This window comes from Carcharodon carcharias, chromosome 20 (genome assembly GCF_017639515.1).
Source record: "Carcharodon carcharias isolate sCarCar2 chromosome 20, sCarCar2.pri, whole genome shotgun sequence".
Classification (NCBI taxonomy): Eukaryota; Metazoa; Chordata; class Chondrichthyes; order Lamniformes; family Lamnidae; genus Carcharodon; species Carcharodon carcharias.
The window spans coordinates 24,709,268-24,727,077 of record NC_054486.1 but is presented as its reverse complement, the minus strand read 5'-3'; the positions used below and the strand labels follow the sequence as shown (position 1 = coordinate 24,727,077).

Genomic DNA, 17,810 nt, shown 5'->3' with positions numbered 1-17,810 from the left:
GCAGTGAGGTGGAGGCCGCGCAGTGTGTGAGGGGCAGTGAGGTGGAGGCCGCGCAGTGTGTGAGGGGCAGTGAGGTGGAGGCCGCGCAGTGTGTGAGGGGCAGTGAGGTGGAGGCCGCGCAGTGTGTGAGGGGCAGTGTGGTGGAGGCCGCGCAGTGTGTGAGGGGCAGTGGGGTGGAGGCCGCGCAGTGTGTGAGGGGCAGTGAGGTGGAGGCCGCGCAGTGTGTGAGGGACAGTGTTGTGGAGACCTCGCAGTGTGTGAGGGACAGTGAGGTGGAGATCTCGCAGTGTGTGAGGGACAGTGAGGTGGAGATCGCACAGTGTGTGAGGGGCAGTGATGTGGAGACCTCGCAGTGTGTGAGGGACAGTGAGGTGAAGATATCGTAGTGTGTGAGGCGCAGTGATCTGACAACCTCACCCTGTGTGATGATTAATGATTTGGAGATCTCACTGTATGTGCCAGGTAGTCATCTGGACATATCATCTGGACACACTGTGCGGCCTCCACCTCACTGTCCCTCACGCACTGCGAGGTCTCCACCTCACTGTCCCTCACGCACTGCGAGGTCTCCACCTCACTGCCCCTCACACACTGCAAGGTTCTTTAGGAGGTGGTGAGCCACTTTTGTGAACCAAAGCAACCCATGTGATGTAGGTACACTCACTGTGCTGTTAGGATGGATTTTGACCCAGTGACAGTAAAGGACCAACAGTATAGTGTCAAATCATGATGGTGTGTGGTTTGGAGTGGATTAAGTTACAGGTGGTTGTTTTCCCATGCGTCTGCTGCCCTTGTCCCTCCAGGTGGTAGAGACCACAGGTTTGGAAGGTGCTGCTGAAGAAGCCTTGACAAGGTGCTGCAGTGCCCATTTTGTGTATAGTACACACTGCTGCCACTATGCGCTTGTGGTAGAGGGAGTGACTGTTTGAGTTGGTGGATGGGCTACTTTGGCCTGGATGCTATTAAGCTTCTTGTGTGCTGTTTGAGCTGCACTCATCCAACAAGTGGAGAGTTTTTGGTCACACTCCTGACTTGTGCACTGTAAATGGATGACAGGTATTGGGGAGTCAGCAGGTGAGCTACTCGCTGCAGTATTCCTAGCCTCGGATTTGTTCTTGTAGCCACAGGATTTAAATGGCTGGTCCAATACAATTTCTGATCAAAGGTAATCCTGCAGGATGTTGTGGGGTTTCAGGGATGGTAATGCAGTTGAATGTCAAAGGGTGATGGTTAGATTCTCTCTTGCTGGAGGTAGTCATTGCCTGTTACTTATGTGGCTTGAATGTTAATTGCCACTTATAAGCCCGAATCCGAATATTGTCCAGTTTTCTTGCTGCATGTTGTCACAGACTGCTTCAGTATCTGAGTAATTGTGAATGGCACTGAACACTGTACAATCATCAGCAAACACGCCCACCTCTGACCTTACGGGCAACATTTTCACCCCGCTGGGAGGGGGTGGGGAGCAGGCGCGGGCGGCCAGGTTCCCGATCGGCACCCCCAATTGGGGGCAAGCCACCATTTTATGTGGGTGGCCCAGTTAAGGCCCGCCCAGTATGACTTCCACCAGGAAGTGCTATACGCCCCCTATGCAGGCAGGGGCGGGGGGGAGGGTGGGGGTGGGGGATCCCCTGAACCGAGAGTGTGCTCTTTCACACATGCGCACGATAGAGCGCACAGATCTCCCTGAGGCAAAGGACAGCCTCAGGGAGATTGGCTTAGGTTTGAAACATTAAATAAAGATGAGAAAAAAATGTCAGTATCACGCCCCTTCACGTGACACTGTCACATGAGTTGAGACATGTCCATAACTTTTTTTAAATATTCTAAAATTTTTAAATCCCTCATGAAACCTCATCCCGCCCATGGATGAGGTTTCATGTTTTTTCAGAAGCCCGCCTGAGCTCCCGGTCTGCCCACCAAGCTTAAGGTTGGGCGGACAGGTTCATTAATGAGTTCAATTACTTTTTTAATGGCCTTAATAGGCACGCCCGCCGACCTGAGACTGTAAATGATGCGGGGTGACTCCGGGACACCTGCCCATTGTCACCCCGCGTCATTTTACGCGTCGGCGAGCAGGCCCCCCCCCCCCCCCCCCCCCCCCCTCCCCCCCCCACTGCTCGCCGACTGGAAGATGCAGCCCTATGTTGTAGGGAAGGTCATTGATGAAGAGCTGAAGATGGTTGGGCCTAGGACACTACCCTGAGGATCTCCTGTAGCAATGTTCTGGGGCTGAAATGAATGTCTTCCAAAAACCACAAACATCTTCCTTTCTGCTAGATATGCCTCCAACCACTGGAGAGTTTCCCCTTGATTCCCATTGAATTCAAGTTTGCTCAGTCTTCTTGATGGCGCACTCAGTCAAATGCTATCGTAATGTCATGGCAGTGACTCTCACCTCACCTCTTGAGTTCAGCTCCATTGTCCATGTTTAGACCAAGGCTATATAGAAGTCTGGAGCAAAGTGGTCCTGCTGGAACCCAAACTGTGCATCAGTAAGCTGGTTATTGCTGAGTAAGTGCTGCTTGATAGAATAATTCTTGATGTTTTCTATCGTTCATTATCACCATAGCCTTAGTGGGGCCGTTAGCATTCTCTTGCTTTTTCTCTGGCTTTTTCCAAGCCTCCCTCAGTCCACCTCTCAATATTATCAATCCATCTGATTTTTCTTCTTCCTCTTCTGTCTTTACCCTCAATTTTTCTTTCAGTTGTTGCCAAGACAAGACTGTCGAGTATTCATTTCCAATGTCTGTATTTGGCTCTCTTTCTCCCTCTAACTGTACTTAGCAACCTTTTCCATTCCTGAACTTCTACTTTTGATCCAACCCACTCATTTCTCTTTCTGTCCATCCAGCTGATTCTGGAATCCTTTGCCATTCCCACATTTCAAAAGCTGTTATCCTCCTCCTTTCATCCCCTTCCTTCAGAGTCCAACTCTCACATCCATAAAGCGTAACACCCTGCAGTAGTGACTGTAATAGATGTTTGTTCAGCTTCTTGCTGATGCTTTTGGACTTCCAGATGCTACTTACTCACTGGTCAGGCCTCCTACCATAGCCAATCTAACCTGGATTTTATCCTTGGATGTATACGTTGCTGATAATTGAGAGTGATCTGGAGATCTCGCTGAGGTATTGCTGTGTGTAAGGGTGGTAATCTGGAGTTCTCGTGTGTTGTGGGAAGTGATCAGGAGGTCTTGTGTGATGGGCAATGATTGGAAATTTTCTCTATCTTTGAAAATCTCTCTGTGTTGGGAATCTCATTATATGTGTGGTGGGGTGATCTGGAGGTCTTGCTGTGGTGTGTGGTGATCTGGAGAACTTGCAGTGTCTGGTGGACAGTGATCTAGGGATCTGGCAGCGTGTGATGGACAGCAATCTGGAGATCCCAGCTCGCGTGAGGGTCAGGAGATCCTTCTGCATGATCCTGCCACAAACGGCAGGCAGTGATCTGAAGATATTATGATTTGTGATCTGGTGATTTGGCATATGAAGGACTGCAGCAGTTCAAGAAGGCAGCTTACCACCACCTTCTCAAGGGCAATTAGGGATGAGTAATAAATGCTGGGTTAGCCATGAATTCATAAAAAAAGTTGGCAAATGTCTTATAGATATACAGAATATATATAATTAAACTAATCTGAGTGAGATATTCCTTCAGTGGTGTTTCTGGACTTTTTAATCACATAAAAGGTACTATATCAGTGCAGTTTGTTGAAGTGGGTCTGCATCTCTGTGTGTTAAATGTTATTGTTTTTTCTTCTGTATATTGGGCTTTAGATCTGTCTGTTGAATTTTGTGTCTGCAAAGGGGCAATAGTGTTTGCGCATTTGGTTCAATGTGTATTGGACATATACCCCTGTATATTGAAACCAACGGGAAGCACTGGGCTCTGGGTGTGAGGAGCTTGGTATCTGTCTATTGAACCCTGTGCCTGAGGATTGAGTTCTGTGCCTGTAAATTGGTTCTGTATCTGATTCTTGGACTTTGTATCTAGCTAGTCTTCCTTACATCCATGCATTAAGCCTTATGGCTGCTTATGTTTCCTATTTCTAGGAATTCGGCCCAACGTCTAAGTGTAATTCTTTAGGACTGCATAACAGATACTGTGGACAGGATTCTCATGGAGGCGGGCTTGGAGGCACTTTCACACCACCAGCTGATTTGCTGGCCTGCCAATGCGTTCCCACCTCTGGCCTATTTTGAAGGAGCTTCCTTCAGGTTAGGGGATGATGGCTACCTGCCAATTACAGGACCTATTAAGGGGCACTCTTCAAATTTTCCTGATTGACGAACTGCACATCTGCAGCTGCAAACCATCCTATAGAGAGGTATCCCTTCCATAATGATGGTCTGGAAGTTTTGTCCACTTTTTATTCTTAGATATTGAAAAGGCTTCAAGGGGTGACTCCATTTAGAGTTACTCTCTCGTTCTCCTACCTACATTAGCAGGGTCCGCTCTGCCATTTGGCAAAATCAGAACCTGGGAATGAAAATGCTGCCCTTTGTCTATGTAATTAGCTCCCAGCTCGCTTAGCTTTCTGTCACTGATGTTTGCAAATCTGTCATTGATGCAGATGCCTTGCACTAAGGGGATAAAACTGTGACTTGGAGGAAGCCAGAGTTGGTGTGTTATGTGACGCACCTCTACAGGCTTCAGAGATGGGAGATGACAAAATGGAGTTGCGAAACAGGGAAAGATGCAGCCTGAACATTAAAGAATAGTAGTTGCAAGTGGTGAAGGACTCACTGAGAGAGCAGCGCCAGCTGGTGAAATAGGGGAGAGACGAATATATTGTTAAGAGCGAAAGGCTCATGTATGAAACTCCTCTGCCATGTTATCACACGTTCTACTGATGGAAACAAAAAAAAACTCAAGTAATATAAGACAAGAAGTTCATACTTTATACTGAGATTATTTCAATTAATTAATTGTCTTTCTGTGTTGCATCTCTGCTTGTTTACCCTTAATGTTATGCTCCTGCAGTTTATTATTAAAATCCACTATTCCTTTCATGAGTTCTTCCTATAAATTCCCTTAATCCTGGCACAAAGTTTGAAAGTTACAGATCACCAGTCATTTCATACACGGAGATGTTTAATCCACCGTATTTGCACGTATGAGCCAAGTAATATCCTTCAGGGATATCGTAGTTTGTGACTTCTGTACCGATGTATAGTGTTTGTGGTGCCTTACTGTCATCATGATTTTGATAGTTGTCAAAGTTGGAGAATATACTTCCTACTTTACAAATTGTGTTTGTATCATCAATGCTAATTATAGCTTTAGTAAAAAATCTGATAGCATTATTTTGAAGAAGAGCAGGTATTCTTCCTGCAGTCCTGGCCAATCCATAGCTTGATTTGCACTTGGGTTAGAGGAAACTACCCCTTTATTTACAATGTCATACAAATGCTGATAGTGCACAGGTGTCAACCATGGTCCAGTGGCAACATTCTTGCCTCTGAGTCACAAGGTCACAGATTTTAACTCCACTCCAGAGACTCGAGCACATAATCCAGGCTGACAGTCCAGTGCAGTGCTGAGTGAATGCTGCACTGCTGGAGGTACTGTCTTTCATATGGGGTGTTAAAAAACGAGGCTCGTCTGTCCTCTCAGATGCATGTAAAAGATCTTGTGGCACTATTGAAAGCAGGGGAGTTCGCCTCAGTGATCTTGCCAATATCTAATCCTCAACCAACATCACTGAAACAGTTGATCTGGCCAATATTACTGTGCTCATATTGGTTGTTGCTTTTCCTATATTACAATGGTGACTAGACTTCAAAAGTACTGCATTGGCAATAAAGTGCTTTAGGGAATCCTGAGGTTGTGAAAGACGCTATAAAAATACAAGTCTTTCTTTCTTTCATTATGAACGAAGTGTACTCTCTTTCCCCTTTAAGGTGCTATTTTTTAATTCGCTATAGAAAGAAAGAAAGAGAGAAAGAGAAAAAAAGACTTGCATTTAAATAGCATTTTTCACGACCACTTTATAGGCAATGGAGTACTCTTAAAGTCTAGTCACTGTTATAATGCAGGATGTGCAGCAGCTAATTTATGCACAGCAAACTCCCACAAACAGCAGTTTGATAATGATCAGATAATCTGTTTTAACTGAGGAATTGATCGAGAAATAAATATTGGCCATGATACCAGAGAGAGTCGCTTACAGCAACGAAGGCCATCCGGCCCATCAAGTTTGTGCCAACTCCCTGTGGAGTGTTATGGGGTTAAGACCTCACACTATATTTTTATCAAATATATATATATCGTGGCTAATTCCTAAAATTTTAAAATGACTGAGGCTATGTCTGGCGGTGACCCTAAACAAAAGAGCTACCAGGGTAGCATTGTAGAGACTTGCGCCTCATTGTCTATGAAGAGATGCTAATGTCTCCTGTGGACTGCAGAGAACAAAGTTAAAAGGAATTATACAAAGGCCATTTCCATTTCATAAGCTAAGCCTAGCCAACCAGAGCCGAGTCGTCTGCTCAGGCAAAGAACCCTGCAACCTTCCTTTCAAATTCTTAATGGTTGGAACATTAACAATCTCAGGAACCCAAACAAAAGGAATATACATACACACTTTGTCAAAGCCAACATGGAGAAATGGAAGTCATGTGACATGACCCTCACCTAGCTGGGAGAACCAGTTATACTGTCTTGCTGTACTGCAAATCAGTCTGCCATCTTCGATCTACCAAAAGGGGCTCTGACCAGATTTGAATGCCTGACCCCCATCTACACAGGGTCTACTGGAACTTCTGAACTTTTATACCATTGCCTACAAGATTAACTTGTTTCTGCATGCCTCATCATGGGAGTCATCTCAATGGAAAAAAGTGAATTATCCAGCATCAGAACTCAGCCTGCTGACCTCTATGAAGGAAGACACCATTGGATTTTCATGCTAGATTCTGGACTCACGTAAAACAATAATTATTTTTTCTGTAGTCTTTGCCCTGTAAACCATTCTTTCTCTATCCCTCTTTTATTGTATGAATGTACAGAGGGCTACATAGCAACATCCCTGCCGCAGTTTGTGTGTATGAATAAACTAATCCTTCGAGTTCACCCTATCTTCAGTTTACTATGGGGTTATGAATGTAAATTGGATCAGACCAAAACTGAGGTTGGGAAATACACCACCACTTACAGAGGTGGGAAATCAAAAATCCAAATACCTTTTTGTTTACAGATGGATGGTGAGAGGAGAAATCAGTGCTGTTTATATTAAATCCCCTCCTGTCATAACAGTAGCAATCCAGTCAGTCTCATTCCCCTGCTTGATCCCTGTAGCCCTACAAGTTTATTCCCTATGAGTACCCATTCAATTCCCTTTTGAAATCAATGATTGTTTCCACATTCACTACCTCTGTGGGCAGCGAGTTCCAGGACTTGCTGCATAAAAAGGTTCTTCACAATCCCCTCTGCATCTCTTGCCCAAAATCTTGAATCTTTGTCCCTTAGTTCTTGTACCATCTCTTTCATTAACTCAAACCACTCTAAGTGTCTGTTGATTTTTTTTTCCCTGATTAAGGATTCTAAAATCTTAACAAGCTGCTGCTGGCCTGTGGTTGCTAGGACTGTCCTTACAGCCTCCCTTGAATAAAGGTGTCACCTTTGTCACTCTCCAATCCGCTGGCACGTTCCCTATATCTGGAGAAGCTTGAAAAATGAAGGCATGCCCTTCTGCTATCTCCACCCCCATTTCCTTTAGTAATCTGGGATGCAGGCCATCTTCACCAGGTGACTTATCTACCCTAAGCATAGCCAGCCTTTCCACCACCTCCCCCCTTTCAATTTTCACACTATTCATTGCCTCTACTATCTGCTTCTACTGATAGTTTGTTACGAACATATGGACTAGGAATTGGTGTAGCCCTTCAAGCCTGCTCTGCCATTCAATAAGATTATAGCTGATCTGACTGCAACCACCTGCCTACCCCTGGTAACCCTTCACCCCCTTGGCTTTCAAGAATCTACCTACCTCTGGCTTGAAAACATTTAGCCGCTGCTTCTACTGCCTTTTGAGGAGGGGAGTTCCAAAGACTCACTACCCTTAAGAGAAAAATTCCTCTTAGTAAACACCTATACAAAGAACTTATTAAATATTCTAGTCTTGCCCTGAGCCTCTAAGCATATATCATCAGGGGTAACTCCTGTGCTCTTCTTCAAAATAGTGTCATAGGATTTTTTACACCCACTCAAACAGACAGATGAGGCCTTGATTTAACACCTCAGCTGAAAGATGGCACCTCTGATAGTGCAGCACTCCCTCAGGACTGCACTGGAACATCTGAGATTTCTGTCTTCCAGGGAGGAGAGGTGCATGGCTACAGTCTGTTCCTGGTGTAATCCGTTTATCCTCTTTTTCATTCTGTCTTCCCTTTCCAGTCTCTAGCCATGTTCAAGGAGCCGATTGTCCTCACAGTGATCTTTTTTTGAACCATATTTATATAAAGGGCTAACTTCCGTCAACATCCATCCTCCTTTCCTCCCTTTGTCTCTTGTACAGCCTGTTCTCCTTTTAGTAAGTTCCTGCTTACCTCTTCCATGCCCTCCTCACCCCAAGGTCACTGCCTACTTCCCTCATCTTGACCTTGAGAAGCATTTTAAATTGGTTCCACACAATTGAACAGTGAGGCTTGTTGTTTGCATTTTTAATCCTATTGCCTCAGAGGCCAATGGAGACTATGCAATCAGCGCCCGACTGTGATTGGTTCAGTGCTGTGCATTCTTTAAATCCATGACACAGACATTGAAAAGTCATCAATATATCCCATTGTGTACTGTTATCATCTCAAAATAAAGGAGACTTTTGCACCTTGCCTGAGATTAAAGATACCGACAGTGAACAATAGCACTTCATATCTGTACAGCAACTTTGATGTAGAAATGGTGCTGCCCACATAGCTGAGAGAAAGATGGAGTTCAATGTAGAAGTTGAAAGATTAGGAGGTGTGACTAAAAGCTTAGCTTTTTTTTATTCTTTCATGGGGATGTGTGCATTGCTAGTAAGGCCAGCATTTATTGCCCATCCCTAATTGCCCTTGAGAAGGTGGTGGTGAGCTGCCTTCTTGAACTGCTACAATCCATTTGGTGTAGGTACAACCCACAGTGTTGTTAGGAAGGGAATTTCAGGGTTTTGGCTCAGCAATAATGAAGGAACGGCGATATGTTTTAAAGTCAGGATGGTGTGTGGCTTGGAGGGGAACTTGCAGGTGGTGGCGTTTCCATCTGTCTGCTGCTCTTGTCCTTTCAGATGGTAGCGTTCACAGGTTTGGAACGTACTATCGAAGGAGGTTTGGCGAGTTGCTGCAAAGCATCTTGTAGCTGGCATACATGGCTGCCGCTGTGCACTAGTGTTGGAGGGAGTGAATGTTTAATATGGATGGTGCGCTGATTAAGTGGCTGCTTTGTCCTGGATGGTGTTGAGTTTCTTGAGTGGAGAGTGTTCTGATATACTGTTGCCTTTTGCCTTGTAGATGGTGGACAGGCTTTGGGGAGTCAGGAGGTGAGTTACTCACTGCAGAGTTCCCAGCCTCTGATCTGTTCTTGTAGCCACAGTATGTATATGACCGGTACAGTAAAGCTTCTGGTTAAAGGTAACCCCCAGGATGTTGATGGTGCTAAAGAGGTGGGTTTTGATGGAAATTATTAGAAGAGGGAAGAGTGGTGGAGAGTCACAGGGCTTAGGGAGGATTTTCCAGGGACTGAGACACAGGGCAAAAGAATAATATTTAATACTGTCTTTCCCATTTCTCTGTAGCTATGTCTGAAGCCATTGCTGAATTGAGGACAAGATCCAAGTCTTTTACAATGACACTTTGAGCCAACTTTTACTTTGGTATGTGAAGGCAAGGTGCAGTGATTTGCTGTCTGACTTATTTCCCCATTACACTAGAGTAATGGTTACAGCACAGAAGGAGATAATTTGACCTGTTGTATCCATGCCAGCTGACAGGAAGTGCCTGATACCCACTTGGCATCTACTCTTCTGTCACTGTGCGACTTGATGAAAACAGTAGCTTGCATTTATATATAGAGCCTTTAACATGGCAAAATAGCCTAAGGAGTGTTACAAACAAAATTTGACATGGAGCCACACATGAGGAACTATTGTGACAGGTGACCACAATCTTGGTCAAACAGGTAGATTTTAAGGAGCATGGTAAAGGAGGAGAGAGAGGGAGAGTGGTTTAGAGTGCGGATTCCAGAGCTTAGAGCCCAGGCAGCTGAAGACACGATCATAAATGGTGGGGCAAAGAAAACCGGAATCCACAAGAGGCCAGAATTGGAGGTGCACAGAGATCTCGGAGGGTTGTAGGGCCAGAGGAGGTCACTGAGATAGAGACAGGTGAGGCCATGAAGGGGTTGAAAACAAGAACAAGAATTTCAAAATCGAGGAGATGCAGGACCAGGCGTCAATGTAGGTCAGCAAACATAGCATGACGAATGAATGGGACATGGTGTGAGTTACAATACAGGCTGCAGAATTTTGGGTGAGCTCAAGTTTATGGAAGATGGCAGGTGGAAGGCCAGCCAAAAGGGCATTGAAACAGTTGAGTCTGGCGGTAACAAAGATATGTCAACAATTAACAGTTTTTATGCTGTGCAGAGGTCATGAATGCAAAGTCATCTCTTAACTCTCTTTAGCACAGTACCCAGGAACACAAACTAATGACACGATCGCATTGTCCCTTCTTTGTACCAGCCCTACTTTAACACAATCATAGGCAGGCAGAACATTCTTGTTCAATGGTGAAACTCTACACACAGGAAGAACACGCTCCCTCACTGGTGAGACTCTCCACACAGGTACAACAATTTCTCTCAGCAGCAAGCCATTATACTCTTGAGCAAGACAGATGGACAAAATAACAAATTTATTTAAGGGGCACTGTAACAAAACCAAAACTCCAACAGAAACTTGGCTAACTAAATCATGATGCGGTTCTGGGCCTGATGAAGCACTCCAACCTCCGCCATGCCTACTGGCCGCAGAAGGCCTCAAGTGCACCATGTGCTCCCTCTCTAGGGGCACTCGCCCATGAACGTAGAAAAGGGGCAGACAGCTGGGCTGGATGACCCCTTCGACCGCCTGCTGCCTGGACCTGTTAATGGTCATCTTGGCTAGGCCCAGAAGCAGGCTTACAAGGAGGTCCTCCTTCTTGCCCACCCCCTTCACACTGGGTGGATAAAGATCGGCAGCGTGGGGCTGAAGTGCAACCAAAACTTGAGGAGCAGCTCCTTCAAAAAACTGAAAAGGAACAAGCCATTTTAAGACCCCTTCAGTCACAGTATTGCAAGGATGTTTGGTTAGCTTCTCTGGCTGGTAGGCATGGAGGTACAGCTCATTTCAGTAATAATAGCCCATGAAAAATGGCTTACTCTCTGCAAGCCAACAATATGCCTAAATCCATTTAAATCAATCTATTCCAAATTCCTTTATTTCAAGAATGCTTTCAGTCCAAATTAAATAGTATTCTACAATCTCAGGCTACTGAAGCTTGTTCCAGAAGACTCTGCTGTGGGCAATCTGAAGGATTTTAGGTTAATGATGCATACTAGGCTGCACTGATTCGCAGATGGGCTTGAGCTTCTTCTTCTTATCGTGTCCACGGACAGTCTATACATGGCCCAGCCAGAACTGGACACATTTTTGCACCTTGTTGTTGAATTCAGCAAGATCTGCAACAGTGCAGGGTTCCTCTAGCGATAGACATTGCAGGAGATGTTGCATAGTCTGTGGCTCAGTTCCACATTCACAAGTTGTTGGGCAGGTTGCATATCCCCATTTGCTTAGTGACACCTTTGAACGACCTACACCAGTCCTAAGTCTGTTAAGGCAATTCCAGGTTGCCCAGTTGCAATTAGCTCCTGGGGGAAGGCTTTCATCCAGTAGAATTTCCATCGTTGGGGGTTGTTCGAGACGGGCGAGCCGGTCTTTCCACAAGGCAATGTGGGCTTCAGATGGGGTTGATTGTAATGGAACAACACTGTTCATGAAGCTCTTCCTTGACTTTAGGTGGCTGGGTGTAGGTGTATGACCATGTAGAGGGAGCCTCTCATCTGATGTTTGACGGAGTCACTCTTTCTTGCTGGCTACCGTTCTTCTTATATCGGGGGAGCGATACCCGCCAGGATATGTAGGCTGTTGGTGTTTGTTGGTTTTAAACAACCTGTGATAAGTTGGCAGCTTGCATTCAGAATGGCATCCATCTTCTAAACATGAGTAGATCTTTCCCATGCAGGGCAGGCATATTCGGCAGTGGAATAGCAAAGAGCAAGTGCACTGGTTCGCAATGTTTTCGGGCTTGCTCCCCATTTTGTGTTAGTGAGCTTATTCAGGATGTTGTTTTGTGCACTCTCTTTTGCCTTTGTCTTTTTGATGTGGTTCTTGAAGGTGAGGCATCTGTCAAGGGTGACTTCTAAGTAGACAGGGTGCTCGCAATGCGTCAGTGTTGCTCCACACCAGGTTACTTTAAGCTGGCGTTTGGCTTCATGGTTTCTGAGGTGAAATGCACAAACTTGCATCTTCGATGGGTTTGCATGAAGGTGGTTTTCTTCATAGTAGGATGTTAGTCCCTCCAAGGCCTCAGAAAGTGTTTTCTCCATGGCTTGAGCTAAAGTCTGTGAAAGTAGAATTGACGGGGGGTGCTGGGGGGTAAAATTGGTCAATGACAGGTTTGTAGTAAATCAGCAGTCAAGTTTTCACTGTGACAGTTTTTATTTTATTTTCCATTGACTTGGAAAATATTGCCAAGATTTTAAAATTCAAACCAAGAAAAAATGACAGCCAGATGAGGAAACAAGTCTTTAAAAAGAGCTTGAAATATCGTTCTGTGAACTTCAGTGGCAGGATGATCAGACGCATATGCCAATTCACCATCAGATTGCTTCAGGCTGCTGGCATAGATCAACTTCACCCCCTGAATGTTAGGTCTCTGTGTTAACTCCCAGAAGTCAACTCTACTGATGGCTTAGCTGGGAAGGGCCAGTGGCAGGATGAGGTATTTGTCTACGTTAAAGACACAATCGGGTAGAAATTCACCATTGGGCAGTAACACATTGGGCAATAATAGAGAGCAGGCGGTATCAAATCAGTAACCTATTATACAGCCTGTCCAACATTTGGCTCCAAAAAGTGGCAGTTTTGACCCCGTGTCTATGCGGAATGAGCTGATATCTACCGGGGCAGTAGGAGGGAAGTCCTTGGTGCACTTGGGCTTGGGAAGAGAAGAGAACACTACCTGACCTTCCTGCTCACTGTTACCTAGCTTGTGTAGAAATTAGAAGAGGATTGGGTCGGTCTCAGCTGTGATTCGCTGGTAAAACACCCACAGCCTAGGTCAACATATAAAGAGTACCTACTTGGGTGAGGTTGATTGGTGCCATGGCACCATAATAGTCAGTGCCTCAGATGAAGAGGAGAGAGAGAATACCCAGAGACACCTCCAACAGAGGGCTATATAGCTCCTTGTGATTAATCTTAAAGCACTGATTCCAGTTTAGCTACAGTGGGATATTAGCATCCTTTCCAAGTCATTCAACATCCTGTTGTAGTCCTGATGCCTTGTGTTCCAGAATTAAGCCTCACCCCAAGACAAGTTGCTTCAGTACAGCTACAACACCGGTATCGGTCCGACCATGTGAAAATTGCCCAGGTAACTCAATCCCATAAAATGCAGCACAAATTCAATCAGGCCAATTACCCCCCCTACACACACACACACACACACACACATACACACACGAGCAAAGTGATGGTGAGTCATTGACAGTGCTACCAAGCAGGATTTACTCATCAATAACCTGCTCACAGAAGCTCAGTTTAGGTTCCTCAGCCACAGACCACAGCCTTGGTCCAAACATAGACAAAAGCTCTCAATCCCAGAGATGAGGTGAGAGTGACCGGCAAGTAACAATCACATGTCACAGATGCCAGGTAAAGACTATCTCCAACAAGAGAGAATCTAACCATCTCTCTCCCCTTGATGTTCAACAGCATTACGATCACTGAGTCCCCGACCATCAACATCCTGGGGGTTACCATTTACCAGAACCTTGACTGGACCAGCCATTAAATACTGTGGCTATAAGAGCAGGTCAGAGGCGGGGAACTCTGCAGCGAGTGACTCACCTCCTGTCTCCCTAAAACCTGTCCAGCATCTACAAGAAGCAAGTCAGGAGTGTGATGGAATACTCTCCATTTTCCTGGATGAGTGCAGCTCCAGCTCAAGAAACTTGACACCATCCAGGACAAAGCAGCTGTCTTGATTGGCACTCCATTCACTCCCTCCACCATCAGTGCACAGTGGCAGCAGTGTGTACCGTATATGAGATGCACTGCTGCAGCTTGCCAAGCCCCCTTTGACAGCACATTCGAAACCCTCAAACTCTACCATCTAGAAGGACATGGGCAGCAGGCTCATGGGAACACCACCACCTGCAAGTTCTGCTCCATCTCACACCATCCTGACTTTAAAGTATATTGATATTCCTTCACTTCTCTGCGTCTAAATCCTGAAATGCCTCACCAACTGTACTGTAGGTATATCTACACAACATGGGCTGCAGCAGTTCAAGAAGGTGGCTCCCCACCGCCTTCTCAAGAGCAATTAGGGATGGGCAACAAATGCTGGCCTTGCCAGTGATGCCCACATCCCAAGAACAAATATACAAACAAATTTCTGCCTTGGACATACCATAGATCACAACGTATAAGTCGGCCTTGGAAGTTTTGAAAATCCCTTCAAAGAATTGGGGGGTCAGCTTAAGCACTGAGTATAAAATGTGTACCCACCAGTGTTGGTGCAGGAGGACCCATTTCTTTGTTGGTCACCACGTGCAGTCTGCTTTGTGGGCCTGTCCTAAACTTCTGTGCATCTTCTTGGTAATCTTGCTGGTACCGTCTGCTTGATCCCATGCGCCGACTTATAAGGCGAGAGTAACCCTAAACAATGTATCTCTGAGCTGAAAAATTGAGGCCAACTCCTAATGAGAGTATAGCCCTAAACATTCATATATAGCTGAAAAATGTGGGGTTGATTTATATGCTGAGTATAGTCCTAAGCATGCATTTTGACACAGAGAAAATGGGGTAGCCTTAAATGTCAGGTCAGTTGATATCCTGCGATCTACAGTATCTCGCCTATCCTTTACTGTCACTGAGTCAAAATCCTGACAGTCCCAATCTAACAGCACTGTGGGAGAAACTCCACCACTTGAACTGCAGGTGTTCAAGAAGAAGGTGGTGTAGTGGTATGTCACTGAATTACTAATCCAGAGGCCCAGCTCTGGGATATGGGTTCAAATCCCATCATGGTGGCTGGTGGAATTTAAGTTCAAATTAAAAAGCTGGAACTAAAAAATAGCAAGCTTCAGTAAACTGTTGTTAATTGTTGTAAAAACCCATCTGGTTCACTGATGCCCTTTAGGGAAGAAAATCTGCCATCCTGGCCTACTTGCGATTCCAGACCCACAGTATTGTGGTTGACTCTTAACTGCCTTCTTGAAATGGCTGAGCGAGCCATTCAGTTCAAGCGGGCAACAAATTCTGGCCTAGTCATTGATGCCCACATCTCATGAAAGAATACAGAAAAAGATTAGCTCAGGATTTGCACTCAGTTAAACTGCTGATCAACTCAGCTATCACATATGCATTTCTAAACCTATTAGGCAAAACTTGCTGGCAAAAAGCAGGAAAGTTTAATGCACACACTATTATTAATGTAAACATTATCCAGCAATATTTGGCAAGGATGAAGTTGTTAAATGATTTGTGCTACCCAGCCAGGAGTCCTCACCGCCGTATGACTTTCATGAAATTCCTGCATCTGCACATTAATTACCAACTAAACTTTTTGCAGAAAGTTAGGTCTGTTATTAGCAATGTCAGTATTTTTTTAATGAGGAGATTTATGTTCCTGCAATATGTCCCCAGCCGGAGAGGGAACAATTTAAATATGGCGCCTCATTCCTACAGGCATTAACCTGTTGTTAGAGATATTTAAATTGTAATTGTTTTTTTTTTCTCCTTGTTTCCCTCAATCCAATCTTCCTCTCCCTCTCTCTATTATACAAAGGTAATTCCTTCCCCAATATTCTTATGTTTCTTAAATTTAATTGGTTAAGGAAATAGACTACTGGGCCTGTCGTTCAAACTGAGTGTTATCCTGGATTATGCCCTAGGTCTCTTAAGTAGAGCTTGAACCCAAAACCTTGTAATTTAAAGACGAGAGTGATACCCACTGAGTCACAGCTGATACCTCTTGGGATCTCCATTCACCATTAACAAGAGCAAGCAACTCTAACCTCTGCAAATTTAATTTGCTCAGCATTTGTTCACTTAAGCAGATAGTCTCATATGATGATTGCTAAATACTGTGGCTACAAGAGCAGGTCAGAGGCTGGCAGCTCACCAAGGCTCCTTTGACAGCACCTTCCAAACCCATGACCTCGACCACCTAGAAGGACAAGGGCATGGGAACACCACCACCTACATGTTCCCTTCAAGTCACACACCATTCTGACTTGGAAATATATTGCTGTTCCTTCACTGTCGCTGGGTCAAAATCCTGGAACTCCCTCCCTAACAGCACTGTGGGTGTATCTACACCACATGGACTGCAACGGTTCAAGAAGGCAGCTCACCACCACCTTCTCAAGGGCAATTAGGGATGAGCCATAAATGCTGGCCTAGCCAGCAATGCCCACATCCCCTGAAAAGAATAAAAAAATGATTATTCTCAAGTTGTTGGCTGCATTCCTAATAGTCCAGATAATGAAATCTTCAATGCTGTGACACTGTGAGGAGAATATTAAAATATCTTGCTGCAATTGACCAGGTCTCCTCTCAATCTTTCAGTTTGTCATGGTCTATTGGCATAAGGACATCATCTTCAAGGCAAAAGTGTTTGGCAAACTGTTTTTTTTGCTTGTTCACGAACAAAGTCATGGTAGTCTTGAGCTGGGTAACAGTATAAGATGTGTAGTATTGATTCAGCTGCCCATGTGACAATTTTGATTTCCATTTAAGTCACTGGGAGAGATGAATAGTAAGAAGCTGAATCGATATCTCCTGTTTTCCCACTATTGTCCAAGGTCAATCCTGTCCCCAGATTTTTCTTAATGTTACTGAGCAACCAAGGCAAAGTTGCATGGTGCAGGAAAGTCGAAAGGAAGAGCAGGGGAGATGAGGTCGTGGCACTGGTTGCGTGATGTGATGAGACATATTTGTGTGTTCATTGCCATTTTAGCCACAAGCTTGCCTTCTCGGCACCCCCCATAAGCATTGGCCAAAACACTTATTTGTGAAGGCATTGTCCTTTTAAAAGAAAACAATAAGGATACAGAAATCATATGATAGATCAGTCTCAAAATTAATGGAGAGGTGAGAAGGGTGCAGGAGAGTTCACTAACAGGCAATGACCCCGACAAAGCCAGGGAAGCGGAGGCCTGGCTGGTCTTAATGGTGGAGACTCATTTAACATATCCTTGGCTGTCTGCTGCCTGATACCTGGCCGGATTGACCACCTGGCTGATGGGTGGGAGGAGCAATGTAGCAGCAGGAGACATGGAGATAGTTGTCGGCAATCAGTGGAAGGAGGGGTTTGGAGGTGTCAGAGAATTAGGGATTTCAGCGAGATTGAAGTTGAGGGGGGAAAAGGACGAAGGCCCAGGATGGGGAGGCCCAAGAACTTTTTGAGGGTCTTCTCTTGCTGCACCTGGCCCCACAAGGTGTTCTAAAAGGTGTAGGTTTTTAATATTTACTTTAAGTTAGTTGGTGGCTCCCAGCTTGG

General features: G+C 45.1%; 1 protein-coding gene across 6 annotated transcripts in view; it reads left to right on the top strand.

Annotated features, from left to right (window-relative positions):
- Positions 1-17,810, top strand: part of ltk (leukocyte receptor tyrosine kinase) — a 223,944-nt gene that overhangs the window by 11,732 nt on the left and 194,402 nt on the right. Inside the window, exon 2 of one of the 6 annotated variants that reach the window (XM_041214431.1) lies at positions 9,776-9,853. The exons of the other annotated variants lie outside the window; for them this stretch is intronic. The gene's annotated coding sequence lies outside the window, so the exon portion shown is untranslated. The remainder of the gene's footprint in view (positions 1-9,775; positions 9,854-17,810) is intronic. 6 annotated transcript variants of the gene reach the window in all.